We start from the raw sequence: 14,495 nt of genomic DNA, 5'->3' as shown, positions 1-14,495 counted from the left end.
GCAATGCTTTCAAGACGTTAGGATTTGTTTGTGTAACATCCGAGAAGAGTACTTGTGGCTTGAATGTGAACTGTACGTGCCCGCCCCCTTTCCTCTGTAGTGCATGAGTTCCTCCCGGCATGCCCTTCGTCATTGTTCTGTCATCTTGTATTTAAAGGGTTGTATTTCTGCTGCTGAAAATAAGCAACGGTTTTCTCACAACGCCTTTTGTTCCCAACGGAGCCCTTGTCTGTCATGAAATTCTTCAAAACCTCAAGCTAGAAGAAGAAGAAGACGACAAATATGAAGGGTTACCGCAACGACATGCCATGAGACGATCGATAACGATTTCCATAGGATCCCCGCGGTTGCCTGGCAACCGTCAGCTTTGCGCAGTGGCAGTATCGTAGCCTGTGAGGTTTAGCCGAGGCGCGATTATTGCTAGTTGAAAACTTTTCCCAATACCCCGCTTCCGCCGGTTTGCAATACAATCGGCGAAAGCAATTTTTGACAGTCTCGTCAGAGACTGAGCAAGGTGTTTAAAGACAGATTTGGTCATGGTGACATCATGATAGAAAGAAACGAGCTTGTTACGTCTCAACAGAAACGCTCTTTAGCTCTTTCAGCGTTATGCAGAGAACAGCGTCTGTCGAGATCACTTTTGAGTCAGCGCGAAACGCCGTGTGCTGTCAGTTTGATTTCATATTGCTTGTAGCGGCGCCTGGCTTTTGTCTGTCAAACGTTAGGTTGCGCTTCTTCATGCTGCATCGTCGGCATGAGTGGAGCTTTTTAAACGTCTGTACTTACTGCGCCCCATAAGAAATGGTTTGTCCCCATTCAAAAGAGATTGTGCGATGTCCTGCAGCGTTCGCAAAGCAAACCTTTGACAGTTTGAAAAGAGGAATTTATTCTGCTTCCTGTGCGTGCAGTAGTTACAAAGTTGAACGTCTTTACACGATGTGCTGCAGTTTTCAGTGGGCGGGCTTTGTCAGATGGCTTGGAAAAACGCACTGAGACATCATGAGCAGTGTCCTGCATGTTTTCTGTGTATAGCTGTCTTTTAACGCATACAGAATTCATTCGAAATCATTGATTTCTCCAATTAACAAGGGTCCCTTTTTGAACCTACCAGAAGCATTCTTTCAATGTAACAGATTTACTCCGGGGAAAGGCAGCATGACATTGAGAGTAGCTCAAGCTTTCAGCACCCGTATCGGACTGCGTGTATGCAGACACCGCTCAGAATCCCCTGTAAGATTCTCCTTCAATTCCGTTTTGCAGTGCTTTAGCTCTTTCAAAATGGCTTCGCTTTGCTAGTCACAATCCAAGGCTCATGACAGCATTTAAAACCAATCGCCACTGCGTTGGCCGGGAATCAAACCCGGGTCAACTGCTTGGAAGGCAGCTATGCTCACCACTATACCACCAACGCACACCCGCAAAAGCCCTGCAGGACACCACCAGAGAATGCTCACGATTTCGGAAGCTGTCTCCGGGACGTGTTGATTCCACAAATCCTGAATAAATCATGATATTGTTAGTTGCTGTAGCTAGACGTTCAAATTAGTTTCATGGCCAGATGGACTGTTTCCTCCAGCGGTATAGTATTGCAGTGAGACAGCACGATGCCTGCAAGACTATGTCACGCTAAACGCTACAGATTGTGTTTGTGTTGGACAGTTGGACCCTACGGCTGGTCCCTCGTCGACAACCTGAATAGCTTATTCAGAAGCAGTGCTGGACCGGGAACGAACCAGCTTCTTCCCAGGCACAAGAGTGACTGGTGAGGACTCGCGGTCACACTCTGTGCATAGAGACTTTCTACCAGCCAGCCGGACTGCTGGTAGATCCCCTCAGAGCAACGACTGCCCTGCGCGCCGCAGTCAGATTCCTCCGCCCGTCCTACTCCGAGCTGCACCTTGACTGGTTGGCCGGTAGCCAGAGGATGCCGGGACAACGCCCATTGGACAACCGCTGGAACAGAGGCTGCAACAGAGCCTGTCAGCTGGTTTGATGTTCGTGCCGGGAAATTCCAAATCCATACACAGTGGATAAGTAAACCCCATGTTCTACATTGCGTCTCGAGAATTCAATTGTACCTCAACACAAGTTGTTATCAATTTAATTCATGAGTAATGTATTTACTTCCGAGTTTAGAGTAACAGTGGGTAATAACACTGATTAGCGATTTGGTAACCGAACGATATATATTGACATATATTCTCTGTTGTGTATCTCTTTGTGTTTGCATCTCTTCGGGATTATATACCTTGTATATTGATAACCCTCACAGTAAGGTCTGCCACTCGTATCCAGGCAGACTAGTATATGTTTGGTGCACAATTTATATTAATAAATGTATCTAGTGTATTGAACCCCTGTGTGTGCGTTGTTAGTTGTTCTGACGATTGATTTTCTAAAAGCCCCAACGAACAACCTCGTGATTACTGCTACAATTAATAATTGTCTCAGTAAACCCATCAAACCATTACATTTAATGGCGTCCCTGGGTGGGCGAGTTTAGAATGAAATGAGAATCAGTCGCACAGAATAACTGATGTTGCTGTGAGTTCAAGTTCAGCACAGCACCGCGGCTTCTATAAGCGAATACCGGGTGTGCTGATAACTGCGTAAAGAAATCCCCCTGTTTTCTAGCGTTTAGTGTAACGTGTGCTGATTGGAAATCCATCTGCTCGGGTGTCTAGATTCCATACTGTATTTTGGAAAAAGAAAAAAAAAAGTAATACTCTTAAAGTTTCTCTGACGTAATGACAATGGCTGCTAAAATGTCTGAAGTGGAGTCGCTTATAAGTACTATTTCTAGCGACGACAATCCTGGTTACTGGAGTGGTATCGAAAAGTTGAACTTTGATGATATTGAGAAGCTGCAAGTAGATTTAGTAGCTAAGGTAGCGAACCAGCTTAACATAGGAGGGTTTGTGAACGCAGTTCTGGTCCTCAATTTCTTTTTCTGTTTCACCTTAAATCTAGCTAAACAGCTGGAACTGTCTTTGTCCGAGCTGACAAAGTTTCAAAAGCTTCAGGGAACGCTAGAAAGATATAAGGCGGAGCGAGTTGAGTTGTTGGATATAATCAGAGAAAAGAGAGTGAAAAATGAGGAAAGTGAAGACTGACTCAGGGAAGTTTTAGGTAAATTAGATGACTTGTCTGCTAGAGAAACTGCGGCTGAGGTAGCTAGGAGAGACCTGGAAGCGAGCTTGAAAGAAAAAGAAAAAGAAATTGAGAGTTTAAATGAGCTCAGCCAGGAAAGGCAAAAGGAGTCAGATGCTGCCGTACTGGAAGCAAAATAGACTAGATCCCACTTGCATGCCAGCCCACCTAGCAGCCCGGAGCGCTCACCCAGCGCGCCGGGAGGAGGTTTCTCCCGGCCAGGGTCTGTGGTCGGATCGGCATGGGGGGAGATCGCCGAGTCCTGCGCGAAACGCAAGGGCGAGTCAATTCAGGCATAGACCCCCTGCTCCTGATCACGGCCGTCTCCCTGCCCGCGGAGAAACCGTAAAAATTAACCTCCACTCCCTGAGGCAGTTAGCCAAAGATGTAGAAAGGTTTGACCCGTCAGTGTCAGGGAAGAATGTGGAGACCTACATCGATGAGCTGAGATATACTTTGCAGTTTATGCCCGAAGCGTCCGAACAGGAAAAGGCTATGTAAGTAAGGAAAACTACCAGCCGAGCGGTCCACGAGTGGATGTCTAGACAAGGACCGGAGGTCTGTAATAGCTTTGAGGAGCTGTGTCAGGCAATGATCGGAGAATTTTCGGCTTTTATCGATCCCATAGCTGCCGTGGCCACAGCGCACCATATTAAGCACGAAAAAGCTGAAGCCCCTCGCGATTATTATCAGAGGCTTAGGCGCACTTATTTTGCAGGGCGGAATGAAGAGGGTTGCGAAGAGAACGTGAATTTCAAAGGTTTATTCATTGCTAATCTGCATCCCTCAGTCAGGAAAATGATTGTGATGCACACTGATGCAAAAGCGATGAAAATGGCTGACATTAGAAGGTTGGCTCAAAAAGCCTGGGGAGCTGAAGTCTCTGCTTCCTCAGAGCGAAAACCTGCTAAAACGGCTGTGTTCGCCACTAAAGCCAGCAGGGTTGACGACTCGCCTCAGCTCGAGGCAGCTGAGGTTCCTGAGCTCGCTAAGCCCCGGCGCAAAATAGGCTGGCAGGACCGCCCTAAGCGTCAGAGCCGCCGTGAGCGCTACGGGGAAGGCAAGGGCTCAGGCAGAGCCTATCATAAGACTGGACGAAGGGAGTCGACTGCAGCCCGCCTGGCCAGGCTTGAACAAGCCCTGCCTGAGAGATCAGGACAGGGTAAACCTTCCGCACCGAATGCCGGAAGTGTGAATGAGCTTAGGGGGACCACGCCCCTTCTCACTGGAGGAGGCGGGGATCCGTCCCAAGCCCCTCCCTCAGTCTATCTGATTGGGTGGGAGGGTTCCTGCCTGGAAGAAGGCTGTGACTCTGAGTTGGGCGCTGACCCCGCCCCTGAAGTCAAAGAAAAGGCAGGCTTCCAACAATTCTTAGGGAATCTCAGCCAGAAAGGCAAAGCAAGGCGTATTTATATCAAGGTTTCTCTTGAAAACGTCTTAGATAGAGAAGCACTGATTGACACTGGGGCTGAAATTAGTTTGATGTCAGCCGATCTACTCAGCGAGCTCAAACGAGTAGCGAAAGGAAAAGGCATCAGACTTAAGGTAGAACCGTGTAAGATAGATATTTCCAGCTATACCCAGGATCATGCCAGGATCACACACCGAGTGTGGGTGGCACTTAGGTTCGGGCCAATGAACGTGGTGCATCCTGTTTACATCTCTAGGTTAAAAACAGAGCCACTACTCATTGGCCAAGACCTGCTTGACAGGCTGGAGCCTCTGGTGTACTGCCAGCGTGGAAAATTGTGGGCTCAGGTCAAAAACCCTAAGCCTGTTGCACAGCAAAAAGGGGGATTCAGTGGTTATGCTGTGATCACACAGTGCCCACTGAACACTATAGCTGAGTTGGAGGTTCCTCCTGGTTCCTCTGGACGAGAATAAATGTCTCTTCTTGCTTTCCAAAACTACAGGGAAGTCCTGCCCAGGCCAGCACTCCCACGGTCTCCCAACTACAGGAGCAGTGCTCCGAGCAGCTGCTTGACCCGCCAGGTAAAGCACACCCCCTTTTCATCCCTGAAGAAGAGTGGATCTCCCTGTCCGGTAATGAATGGGAGTCCTTTCTGTGCACCCTGGTACCTCAGGGGGTCCAGGACTACCACCCCATGGTGGTGGGAGGGGGTCCAGGTGGCAGAAGTGCAGGTTGATGATGTAATTCTTAGCCTCAGCTCTGAGAAGTCCATAATCAGTGAAGGTCTGTTCGAGGACCTGTCGCGAAGCTGTCAGGTGACCCTGGTGACGCAGTCACAGGTTCTGTGGTGGGCACCCCCACCTCATAGGTCCATTTGGAGCAAAGGAAGCTGTGTAGCTTCCATCTCCATCGGAAAAAGGAAGTTTGCTCACTACTTCCAGGTAGCACCTCAGCTGACCCATTCGGTCTGCATTGGTGCAGACCTATTGGTTCGACTGGGCGCCCAGCTGGACACAGTAAACAGTGTGCTGTGGAAACGGGTGGACCCAGATGCCCACTCTCTAAGCGGTGACCCCGAGAACATTCGGTCAGGTCAGACGATTCCTCAGGCCTGCCAGGTAGTAAACGAATCGGACCTGATCGTTCCTGCGTCAACAGCAGGGTTTCCGGTACGCCTTGTCCTAAAGAAGGGACAGAGAATGGACGCTGAGATGGTTTTCTTCCAACCATCAGCTCAGTTTATCAGACTGAACCTAGCAGTCTGTTGTACCCCCAGACTGGAACGGAATGGCCGAGCCACCTGCCTGTTGGTGCAGAACATAGCAAAACAAGATGTCAAAATCCCTGCTCGCACTGACATGGGACTGGAATTGACAATAGTTTCTATGATTTCGAACTGGCCATCCCAGTACTGGGGCAGCTCCCTGGTCCCTTGGCTTCATAAAAGCGCCACTGTAATAAAGAAATTAAATCCAAAATCAAGAGGGCAGTTGCCTACTGAAATACAAGAAGTCATCAATTTTAACCTAGCAACACATTAAAGGCTGCATCTATACAAGTACGATTCTAGAAATGCTCACCAGATTACGTTTTAAGAAGGAACTGCGCTTCAGGTTCTGCCGAGATCTTAATTCGGATGGCAGGATTCAGAGTCCGGAGTGCGGACTGATTGCGCACGGAGGGTCCATATACTGTGGATCCCTCAGTGATCTTCCGCGTGTTCAAACAGCCAGCGTGTGACTCCCCTGTCCCCGTGACCTCATTGCTCTGCTCTCTCCTCTGTGCAGCCGAGCCCGATTCACGGTAAAGTGAAAAAAAATATGCCCTCAACGTGAGATTTACTCTGGAGCGAGGATAGATGTTACCTTTTTATCATTGAACAGGATGTATGTGATGTGGCGACTAGGTTCAATTTTGTATCCTCTTTAAAAGATTAAGGACTGGGGTGAGCGTGATTTACCACCCTTTCAGCTAAGAACCCGACGTGCGCACCGTTTAAGCTGCATAGACTCGGTCGTTTAACTCTTCTCCATTAGCAGGGTTAAGGTTAAAGAAAAAAAACATTGCTGACTTCTTTTTTTTTGCCAGCTGCTAGCGCTGATTAGCAAGGTTTGTATTTCATGTTTTGCAAGTTGCATCCATTTTAAGAAAAACAAGTCGTGTTAAAGACAGGAAATGAATACTTGCATTTAATTAAGTCTAGCCGTAGGCGGTTATCCACTGGGATTCAGACCTAGGGCCTTCTGTTTACTAGACAGGCGCTTTAACCAACTAAGCCACAGCGCCCCGTGAATGCTGTCCTTTTGCAGCCACTTGGACACACCACTCAGACACATCTGCATTCGGTGTGTGCTCCGCCTGCTCGCTGAGCAAGTTGCCACCTTTACATACAATAGCAACATCGACACCAAGAGAAAGGATGACAAATGGCTTTTATCTGGAACTTTTCATGTCCAAGGAGCTCAATGTGCTTTCTGTGTACAACAGGGCCACTGAACTCCACGCTGGCCACTGAACCACAGCAGTGGCTTGCTGGCTTGACATCTCCCAAGGAAAATGTTGAAATCGCATGTGGAACAGGAAAATGACCCTCGAGTACGAGGGAAAAAAAAGAAAAAGATCATCTGGAGCGCGCCAACCCAGTTGGGACAGCCCAGTTTTGTTAACGAGGTGGCCGAGTGGTTAAGGCGATGGATTGCTAATCCATTGTGCTTTGCACGCATGGGTTCAAATCCCATCCTCGTTGGTTTCCATGTCTGTTTCCATTCTGTTTTTGATCCCTATTGCTCAATGCACAGTGAAAGCATTGCATACATGTGTCTGACAATGAGAAATGGGCCCCTGAGACAGTCATTTGCCTGTTTCACAAATGATCGTATTTTACTAGAGATTCTGTTTGGGATTCAGATGTGCATTCGGACAGCAATCCCTTTCAAGAAATGATACGTTCTGGATGAGGTCAAAGGTGCATCATTTGGACACTTTGTGGGCTTGAAATACAAAGAAAATCATGTTCTATGGTACAAGATAAATACAAAACTTAAGCTTTTATTATAATTAGATTTGTTTATAAAGCATAAGCAATCATTTATTACATTAATATATGTAAAAATAACATTTTAGCATCATACGTTTAGTATATTTAGTCCCTAATGCTGAAAGAAATGATCATAGAACATGACTTCTAACCTTACCTGCGGTGTTTTTGATCCCTATTGCTCAATGCACAGTGAAAGCATTGCATACATGTGTCTGACAATGAGAAATGGGCCCCTGAGACAGTCATTTGCCTGTTTCACAAATGATCGTATTTTACTAGAGATTCAGTTTGGGATTCAGATGTGCATTCGGACAGCAATCCCTTTCAAGAAATGATACGTTCTGGATGAGGTCAAAGGTGCTGGAACACTGTATTTAGGATGTGTTTGCAGTTATTCTGTGTTTCTAGCTTCAACCCAGTGATATATATATATGCTCACTGATTTTTTGGTACATGCCCAGGGCAATAATCATTATGAGGATTTATTTCCATATGTGCTAGAGGTAGTGTTGTGAAATTCTTCAACACACTGGATCGCAGGTTTAAACCTGCACTCTTACTCCTTAAATACCAACAAATGCAGATATGTAGCAATCATATTGTAGCTGACACTCATTTGCCTGTTTCACAAACGATCATATTTTACTAGAGATTCTGTTTGGGATACGGATGTGCATTCTAACAATCTCTTTCAAAAAATGATTTTACCTTATCGCAGCTTTGCCCCTCTTGCCTCTTTGGAAAATATCTCCATCTTGTGGTCGTTGTTGGTAATGTCTAGACAATATCTCCATCTTGTGGTCGTTGTTGGTAATGTCTAGACAATATCTCCATCATGTGGTCGTTGTTGGTAATGTCTTCTTATGCCCTTTTTTTATTGCAATTCTTTATTAGTTGATTCTAGAATCTCTACAATAGAGCTGAAAATATCAGTTTTGTAGCAGACAATATGACATTAGTTATAGTCCAATTAAGACTTTATTACCCTGTTTGTAACATAACAAATTAAAATTGATTAAAACTAAGTTTGGAACACCAGGGAACATAAAAAATGATTTTTAGGAAAACCATGAGGTTCTCTGTGTCCGATGCCTGCAAGGGGAGAAAGCTAGAATCCTTTGCTTTTTCAAAATTTGAAAATAAACATCATATAACAACAGCTTTCATTCCTAGGAGTGAAAAATAACCATTTTTGAAGACATATTAGTTTCTAAAACACTACAATAAAGTTAAAAACATCCGTTTTATATTACTTTTAGTATTTTTAGTGAAATTAGTCATTTATTGCACTATTTTTAATATAATCTCTAATTAAAAGTGAATAGAATTAAGTTTGGAGCAACAAGGAACACAAAAAAAAAAAGATTTTAAGGAAAAAAATGATGTCTTCTGTGCCAGGTGCCTGCAAGGGGAGAAAGCTAGAATCCTACCCAGGCTCCTGGAGCTCTGTCCTGGCTAAAGGAGGGTGAATCCATCCCCTTCAAAGCTCCATGAAAAAATGATCATTTAAAATTTGAAAAAAAAAACATCATATACAGTGCCTTGCGAAAGTATTCGGCCCCCTTGAACTTTTCAACCTTTTGCCACATTTCAGGCTTCAAACATAAAGATATAAATTTTTTATTTTATGTGAAGAATCACCAACAAGTGGGACACAATTGTGAAGTGGAACGAAATCTATTGGATATTTGAAACTTTTTTAACTAATAAAAAAATGAAAAGTGGGGCGTGCAAAATTATTCGGCCCCTTTACTTTCAGTGCAGCAAACTCACTCCAGAAGTTCAGCGAGGATCTCTGAATGATCCAAAGTTGTCCTAAATGACTGATGGTGATAAATAGAATCCACCTGTGTGTAATCAAGTCTCTGTATAAATGCACCTGCTCTGTGATAGTCTCAAGGTTCTGTTGAAAGCGCAGAGAGCATCATGAAGACCAAGGAACACACCAGGCAGGTCTGTAATACTGTTGTGGAGAAGTTTAAAGCCGGATTTGGATACAAAAAGATTTCCCAAGCTTCAAACATCCCAAGGAGCACTGTGCAAGCGATCATCTTGAAATGGAAGGAGTATCAGACCACTGCAAATCTACCAAGACCTGGCCGTCCCTCTAAACTTTCAGCTCAGACAAGGAGAAGACTGATCAGAGATGCAGCCAAGAGGCCCATGATCACTCTGGATGAACTGCAGAGAACTACAGCTGAGGTGGGAGAGTCTGTCCATAGGACAACAATCAGTCTTACACTGCACAAATCTGGCCTTTATGGAAGAGTGGCAAGAAGAAAGCCATTTCTCAAAGATATCCATAAAAAGTCTCGTCTAAAGTTTGCCACAAGCCACCTGGGAGACACCCCAAACATGTGGAAGAAGGTGCTCTGGTCAGATGAAACCAAAATCGAACTTTTTGCCCACAATGCAAAACGATATGTTTGGCGTAAAAGCAACACAGCTCATCACCCTCAACACACCATCCCCACTGTCAAACATGGTGGTGGCAGCATCATGGTTTGGGCCTGCTTTTCTTCAGCAGGGACAGGGAAGATGGTTAAAATTGAGGGGAAGATGGATGCAGCCAAATACAGGACCATTCTGGATGAAAACCTGTTGGAGTCTGCAAAAGACCTGAAACTGGGATGGAGATTTATCTTCCAACAAGACAATGATCCCAAACATACAGCAAAATCTACAAAGGAATGGTTCACAAATAAACGTATCCAGGTGTTTGAATGGCCAAGTCAAAGTCCAGACCTGAATCCAATCGAGAATCTGTGGAAAGAGCTGAAAACTGCTGTTCACAAACGCTCTCCATCCAACCTCACTGAGCTCGAGCTGTTTTGCAAGGAAGAATGGGCAAGAATTTCAGTCTCTCGATGTGCAAAACTGATAGAGACATACCCCAAGCGACTTGCAGCTGTAATCGCAGCAAAAGGTGGCTCTACAAAGTATTAACGCAAGGGGGCCGAATAATTTTGCACGCCCCACTTTTCATTTTTGTATTAGTTAAAAAAGTTTCAAAAATCCAATAGATTTCGTTCCACTTCACAATTGTGTCCCACTTGTTGGTGATTCTTCACATAAAATAAAAAAATTATATCTTTATGTTTGAAGCCTGAAAAGTGGCAAAAGGTTGAAAAGTTCAAGGGGGCCGAATACTTTCGCAAGGCACTGTAACAACAGTTTTCATTCATAGGAGTGAAAAACAACCATTTTTGAAGACATATTAGTTTCTAAAACACTACAATAAAGTTGAAAACATCCGTTTTATATTACATTAATTTTTGTGAAATTAGTCATTTATTGCACTATTTTTAATAAAATCTCTAATTAAAAGTGATTAAAATTAAGTTTGGAACAACAAGGAACACAAAAAAAAAGATTTTAAGGAAAAAAATATTGTCTTCTGTGCCAGGTGCCTGCAAGGGGAGAAAGCTAGAATCCTACCCAGGCTCCTGGAGCTCTGTCCTAGCTAAAGGAGGGTGAATCCATCACATTCAAAGCTCCATGAAAAAATGATATTTTTAAATTTGAAAAAAAAACATTATAGAACAACATCTCTTGGTCCACAGAGTGCAAAAATCCAACTTTGAAGAAAATCCATTGACTGATCCCCGAATCCTGAAGTTTCTTCGCATGATATCGGGCTTGCAACCACTTTCTGGAAAATGATGAAAAATGCCAAAAATGAAAAAAAAGTTATCAATTCTAGAGCCTAAGAGGAAAATAAGACAAATGTATATCTCCAAATAATTTTATGTGCTTCAGAAGAGCCCAGGAAAGTTTTTTGCATACATGAAACCACGCCCGTTTGCACGTAAGCAGACATGGTTGCACACACGACTGCATGAAAGCACGCGTGCATGCAAAATCATCCTGTTAAGCATTTGAAAAGCCGCACCACGGCGCACGTGAAATAGCTCTTACATTAGTGGTCGACACAGGAATCGCCTTTTTATTTATGCTCTTACCAACGCGATGGAAAGCAAAACAAAGCAAAGCAGAGCAAAACAAAACGAACAAACGCAAAACCCTCACGTCCCGCACTTGCATATAACGCCGTTACGTGCCCAAGCGGTATTGTACGTCATCCTAGCACTGCACCCCGGGGCGTACGGTATATGGGAATGAGCACACGCCACGAATCGTCTGAAATCACTCCCTACAGCTGTAAGGCGCCTTGAAGCGTGCACCCCCAACATTCTTCTTTGCGCATCTGTGAAAGGTAAACTCTTGAGCAAACTCTGAACCAGCTCTAAGGAAACTAATCCGATTAGACGTTACTTTGACTCATCCTTTAACAGTTTTCAGTCTCTGTCTTTAAACACCTTGCTCAGTCACATTCAAGCCACAAGTACTCTTCTCGGATGTTGCACAAACAAATCCTAATGTCTTGAAAGCATTGCAGCATGTTTGTGTCCCACTTCCCGTGGCTGCAGGACGACTGACACGAACGGACAAACACAATCTGTGGCGTTTAGCGTGACATAGTCTTGCAGGCATCGTGCTGTCTTACTGCAATACTATACCACTTGAGGAAACAGTCCATCTGGCCATGAAACTCATTTGAACGTCTAGCTACAGCAACTAACAATAACATGATTTATTCAGGATGTGTGGAATCAGCACGTCCCGGAGACAGCTTCTGAAATCGTGAGCATTCTCTGGTGGTGTCCTGGAGGGCTCCCCCGGGCATGTGTTGGTGGTATAGTGGTGAGCATAGCTACCTTCCAAGCAGTTGACCCGGGTTTGATTCCCGGCCAACGCAGTGGCAAGTGTTTTCAAATGCTGTCACAAGCCTTGGATTGTGACTAGCAAAGCGAAGCCTTTTGAAAGAGCTAAAGCACTGCAAAACGGAATTGAAGGAGAATCTTACAGGGGATTCTGAGCGGTGTCTAAATAAATAAATTCACAGCGTCCGCGGATGGCATTTTGCAGCTGGAAGTAGATGTCGACGCTTTTTGCACACAGCACCAAAAAAGCGTCTTTTTTGAAGGTACAGGCATTGAGCATTGGTGGTTCATTGTTAGAACTCTCGCCTGCCACGCAGGAGGCTTGGTTTCGATTCCTGGCCAATGCAGTGGCTTTTGCAGCGAACGGCTCCATCACTTGCATCCCAACTTTTGCAACTCGCAACTGAAAACCCACTGAAGCTAAGCAGGTGTGAGCCAGGTCAGTACCTGGATGAGGGTGAGCTACAGGGAAAAACAAAGCTTCCAGCTGGAAGTGGTGTTAATGGGGCCAGCGGGGAGGCGCTCACCCTGAGGTCTGTGCGGGTCCCAATCTCCCAATATAGTGATGGAGAAGCTGTGTTGTAAAAGGGCGCTGTCTTTTGGATGAGATGTAAAACCGAGGTCATAGTGCTCTGTGGTCATTAAAAATGACCACCAAAACCTTTGACAAAAGCTCTTGGTAATTGATGGTCTTCAATAATGTTTCTCCTTTAGGTACATTTAAAATCAGCTGAATAATGCTGTGAAACCATGAAACTGCATGTGAAAGCCCGTACACTGAATTACACGGCTTTCTATTCAAAGGAGGACAAAAGAAATTCCCTGAGTTCGATTTTTTGCAGCACAGAGAGGGGCACTGTCACGAGGCCGGTTAGCTCAGTTGGTTAGAGCGTGGTGCTAATAACGCCAAGGTCGCGGGTTCGAGCCCCGTACGGGCCATGTCCTTTTCTCCTCTCTTACCAAAGCTGTTAGGTTCCTTTCCGTGGTGAGATGGGTTGTCCTGCAACGCTGCCACACAGTGCCGACAGACAAGAGTGTTGCGGGAGAAGAGAAAAGTGTTTGAAGATTTAAGAGTGTCTTAGGTGGAGCCAAAATCAAGTGTCACAAATGCAAGTGGGAAGATTTCCAATGTTTAATATGGTCAAAATAAGCGGAAGTTACCAGCTGGTCCGGCACAGTCTGCCATGCTTTTGTCATATACTGTAAAGTGGTGTCGAACTGGAGCCTCACCATTTGCATATGTGAGGCTCCAGTTATACATCGATTGTCACATTAAATGACAAAAATGAAGAGAGGTAAAGCAGCTGGAGAGGTATTCTTACAACTTTTGAGCTGACACAGTTTTGGAAAATGTTTCCTTCACGCTGCACTGTACAATATAGGCAGCCAAGAGTCTCCAAAACAAAACAGAATTGACAGATAGGAGAAAATTCCCACTCGTCCTGAAGTTCCCAAAATCCAGCACTGAGCGTAAACAAAGTGTCTAAGTAGCGTGGGAATGTTAAACCTGACCCTAGCTGGAGTTTGAGCAATCCAGCACTGAGAGTAAAAAGATGAGTCAAAGTAACGTCTAATCAGATTAGTTTCCTTAGAGCTGGTTCAGAGTTTGCTCAAGAGTTTACCTTTCACAGATGCGCAAAGAAGAATGTTGGGGGTGCACGCTTCAAGGCGTCTTACAGCTGTAGGGAGTGATTCGAGACGATTCGTGGCGTGTGCTCGTTCCCATATACCTTATGCCCCGGGATGCAGTGCTAGGATGACGTACAATACCGCTTGGGCACGTAACGGCGTTACATGCAAGTGCGGGACGTGAGGGTTTTCGTTTGTTCGTTTTGTTTTGCTCTGCTTTGCTTTGTTTTGCTTTCCATCGCGTTGGTAAGAGCGTAAATAAAAAGGCGATTCCTGCGTCTACCACTAATGTAAGAGCTATTTCAAGTGCGGCGTGGTGCGGCTTTTCAAATGCTCAACAGGATGACTTCGCATGCACGTGTGCTTTCATGCAGTCGTGTGTGCAACCATGTCTGCTTATGTGCAAACGGGCGTGGTTTCATGTATGCAAAAAACTTTCCTGGGCTCTTCTGAAGCACATAAAATTATTTGGAGATATACATTTGTCTTGTTTTCCTCTTAGGCTCTAGAATTGATAACTTTTTTTTAGGATTCTAGCTTT

The 14,495-nt window shown here is 44.9% G+C and overlaps 5 non-coding genes across 5 annotated transcripts; 4 read left to right on the top strand and 1 right to left on the bottom strand.

Moving 5' to 3' along the window:
* Positions 1 to 363: 363 nt before the first annotated feature.
* Positions 364 to 505, top strand: LOC148630412 (U4 spliceosomal RNA). The gene has a single exon (XR_015935199.1). It is a non-coding gene; the product is annotated as a U4 spliceosomal RNA (small nuclear RNA).
* Positions 506 to 1,339: 834 nt separating this feature from the next.
* On the bottom strand, positions 1,340 to 1,411 carry trnag-ucc (transfer RNA glycine (anticodon UCC)). The gene has a single exon. It is a non-coding gene; the product is annotated as a tRNA-Gly (tRNA).
* A 5,814-nt stretch (positions 1,412 to 7,225) lies between these two features.
* trnas-gcu (transfer RNA serine (anticodon GCU)) lies at positions 7,226 to 7,307 on the top strand. The gene has a single exon. It is a non-coding gene; the product is annotated as a tRNA-Ser (tRNA).
* A 4,981-nt stretch (positions 7,308 to 12,288) lies between these two features.
* Positions 12,289 to 12,360, top strand: trnag-ucc (transfer RNA glycine (anticodon UCC)). Its single transcript has one exon. It is a non-coding gene; the product is annotated as a tRNA-Gly (tRNA).
* Positions 12,361 to 13,190: 830 nt separating this feature from the next.
* trnai-aau (transfer RNA isoleucine (anticodon AAU)) lies at positions 13,191 to 13,264 on the top strand. Its single transcript has one exon. It is a non-coding gene; the product is annotated as a tRNA-Ile (tRNA).
* The last annotated feature ends 1,231 nt before the right edge of the window (positions 13,265 to 14,495 follow it).

Source organism: Lepisosteus platostomus, unplaced genomic scaffold, assembly GCF_059453375.1.
Source record: "Lepisosteus platostomus isolate fLepPlt1 unplaced genomic scaffold, fLepPlt1.hap1 Scaffold_97_H1, whole genome shotgun sequence".
Lineage (NCBI taxonomy): Eukaryota > Metazoa > Chordata > Actinopteri > Semionotiformes > Lepisosteidae > Lepisosteus > Lepisosteus platostomus.
The sequence above is the reverse complement of the archived record's forward strand: the minus strand, read 5'-3'. Positions and strand labels throughout refer to the sequence as shown.